This window comes from Oncorhynchus keta, unplaced genomic scaffold (assembly GCF_023373465.1).
Source record: "Oncorhynchus keta strain PuntledgeMale-10-30-2019 unplaced genomic scaffold, Oket_V2 Un_contig_96_pilon_pilon, whole genome shotgun sequence".
Lineage (NCBI taxonomy): Eukaryota > Metazoa > Chordata > Actinopteri > Salmoniformes > Salmonidae > Oncorhynchus > Oncorhynchus keta.
The window spans coordinates 76,511-80,316 of NW_026290644.1; positions in this window are offsets into that span (position 1 = coordinate 76,511).

Genomic DNA, 3,806 nt, shown 5'->3' on the forward strand with positions numbered 1-3,806 from the left:
ATGTCACTATTAGAGGTCGACCGATTAATCGGAAAGGCCGATTAATTAGGCCCGTTTTCATAACAATCGGAAATCGGTAATTTTGTGTGCCGATTAAATTAAATTAAAAAGTGTGTGTGTGTATATATATATTTTACCTTAATTTAACTAGGCAAGTCAGTGAAGAACACATTCTTATTTTCAATGACAGCCCTAGGAATGGTGAGTTAACTGCCTTGTTCAGGGGCAGAATGACAGATTTTTACCTTGTCAGCTCGGGGATCTAATCTTGCAACCTTGCAGTTAACTAGTCCAACGCTCTAACCAACTGCCTCTCGTTGCCCTCCACGAGGAGACTGCCTGTTACGTGAATGCTGTAGAAGCCGAGGTAAGTTGCTAGCTAGCATTAAACTTATAAACTTAAACATTGGATGATTTAACAAAAGCGCATTTGCGAAAAAAGCACAAATGTTTAACGACTGTACCACAAACATCAATGACTTTCTTAAAATCAATACACAGAAGTATACATTTTTAAACCTGCATATTTAGCTAAAAGAAATGTAGGTTAGCAGGCAATATTAACCGGGTCAACAAAACTAAGGAGATGATTGTGGACTTCAGGAAACAGCAGAGGGAACACCCCCCTATCCACATCGATGGGACAGTAGTGGAGAGGGTAGTAAGTTTTAAGTTCCTCGGTGTACACATCACAGACAAACTGAATTGGTCCACTCACACTGACAGCGTCGTGAAGAAGGCGCAGCAGCGCCTCTTCAACCTCAGGAGGCTGAAGAAATTTGGCTTGTCACCAAAAGCACTCACAAACTTCTACAGATGCACAATCGAGAGCATCCTGTCGGGCTGTATCACCGCCTGGTACGGCAACTGCTCCGCCCACAACCGAAAGGCTCTCCAGAGGGTAGTGAGGTCTGCACAACGTATCACCGGGGGCAAACTACCTGCCCTCCAGGACACCTACACCACCCGATGTTACAGGAAGGCCATAAAGATCATCAAGGACATCAACCACCCGAGCCACTGCCTGTTCACCCCGCTATCATCCAGAAGGCGAGGTCAGTACAGGTGCATCAAAGCTGGGACCGAGAGACTGAAAAACAGCTTCTATCTCAAGGCCATCAGACTGTTAAACAGCCACCACTAACATTGAGTGGCTGCTGCCAACACACTGACTCAACTCTAGCCACTTTAATGATGGGAATTGATGTAAAATATATCACTAGCCACTTTAAACAATGCTACTTAATATAATGTTTACATACCCTACATTATTCATCTCATATGCATACGTATATACTGTACTCTACATCATCGACTGCATCCTTATGTAATACATGTATCACTAGCCACTTTAACTATGCCACTTTGTTTACATACTCATCTCATATGTATATACTGTACTGTACTGTACTGTACTCGATACCATCTACTGTATGCTGCTCTGTACCATCACTCATTCATATATCCTTATGTACATATTCTTTATCCCCTTACACTGTGTATAAGACAGTAGTTTTGGAATTGTTAGTTAGATTACTTGTTGGTTATCACTGCATTGTTGGAACTAGAAGCACAAGCATTTCGCTACACTCGCATTAACATCTGCTAACCATGTGACCATTAACATCTGCTAACCATGTGTATGTGACCATTAACATCTGCTAACCATGTGACCATTAACATCTGCTAACCATGTGACCAATAACATCTGCTAACCATGTGACCATTAACATCTGCTAACCATGTGTATGTGACAAATAAAATTTGATTTGATGTGAAATTGTGTCACTTCTCTTGCATTCAGTGCACGCAGAGTCAGGGTATATGCAACAGTTTGGGCAGCCTGGCTCATTGCGAACTAATTTGCCAGAATTGTACTTAATTATGACATAACATTAAAGGTTGTAACAGGATTATTTAGATTTAGGGATGCCACCCGTTAGATAAAATACCGAACGGTTCCGTATTTCACTGAAATAATAAATGTTTTGTTTTCGAGATGATAGTTCCCAGATTCGATCATATTAATGACCAAAGGCTCGTATTTCTGTGTGTTATTATGTTATAATTAAGTCTATGATTTGATCGAGCAAACTGACTGAGCGATGGTAGGCAGCAGAAGGCTCGTAAACATTCATTCAAACAGCACTTTCCTGTGTTTGCCAGCAGCTCTTTTCAAGCACAGCGCTGTTTATGACTTCAAGCCTATCAACTCCCGAGATTAGGCTGGCAATGTAAAGTACCTATTAGAACATGGCCAATAGTCAAAGGTATATGAAATACAAATGGTACAAACGAAATAGTCCTATAATAACTACAACCTAAAACTTGCTTACCTGGGAATATTGAAGACTCATGTTTGCTGGAACCACCAGCTTTCATATGTTCTCATGTTAAGAGCAAGGAACTGAAACGTTAGCTGGCTCTTACATGGCACATATTGCATGTTTTACTTTCTTCTCCAACACTTTGTTTTTGCATTATTTAAACCAAATTGAACATGTTTCATTATTTATTTGAGGCTAAATTGATTTTATTGATGTATTAAGTTAAAAATAAGTGTTCATTCAGTATTGTTGTAATTGTCATTATTACAACAACAAAAAATACAAAATTGTCCGATTAATCGATATCGTCTTTTTTTGGTCCTCCAATAATCGTATCGGTATCGGCGTTGAAAAATCATAATTGGTCGACCTCTACCCCTGACCCCTAACCACTAAACCCTGACCCCTGACCTCTAGTCACTATTCAACAGTTTGATTAGTTCAGGTGTATTACTGCTGGGTTAGAACCAATATGTACTCCATCAGGTAGGTTACTGCTGGGTTAGAACCAATATGTACTGCATCAGGTAGGTTACTGCTGGGTTAGAACCAATATGTACTGTGTCAGGTAGGTTACTGCTGGGTTAGAACCAATATGTACTGTGTCAGGTAGGTTACTGCTGGGTTAGAACCAATATGTACTCCATCAGGTAGGTTACTGCTGGGTTAGAACCAATATGTACTCCATCAGGTAGGTTACTGCTGGGTTAGAACCAATATGTACTGCATCAGGTAGGTTACTGCTGGGTTAGAACCAATATGTACTCCATCAGGTAGGTTACTGCTGGGTTAGAACCAATATGTACTCCATCAGGTAGGTTACTGCTGGGTTAGAACCAATATGTACTGTGTCAGGTAGGTTACTGCTGGGTTAGAACCAATATGTGCTGCGTCAGGTAGGTTACTGCTGGGTTAGAACTGACATGTACTGCTGGGTTAGAACCAATATGTGCTGCGTCAGGTAGGTTACTGCTGGGTTAGAACCCATATGTACTGTGTCAGGTAGGTTACTGCTGGGTTAGAACCAATATGTACTGTGTCAGGTAGGTTACTGCTGGGTTAGAACCAATATGTACTGCGTCAGGTAGGTTACTGCTGGGTTAGAACCAATATGTACTGTGTCAGGTAGGTTACTGCTGGGTTAGAACCAATATGTACTGCTGGGTTAGAACCAACATGTGCTCCATAATGGGACTGGTCCAATATGGATCTCCCCTGCTCTCCCTGGAGGGGGAGAGAGAGACCAATGGACACCTCTGTTACTCTTTGTAAAGTTTGCTGGTTACAGAACACACGCGCTCATACACCCACACCCACCACCCCATCCTCTCTCCTCCTACTGTCTGTATAACGCTTCGACGTTATGAAAGCCCTGCTGCTCGCTGATTGGTCGTTGCTTTAGGAACTCCGCGTCTCACTATCATCACTCCATTCCCCGGGGCCAATCAGAGCGCCCGCTCGGCCCCCTGACGTCAGTCT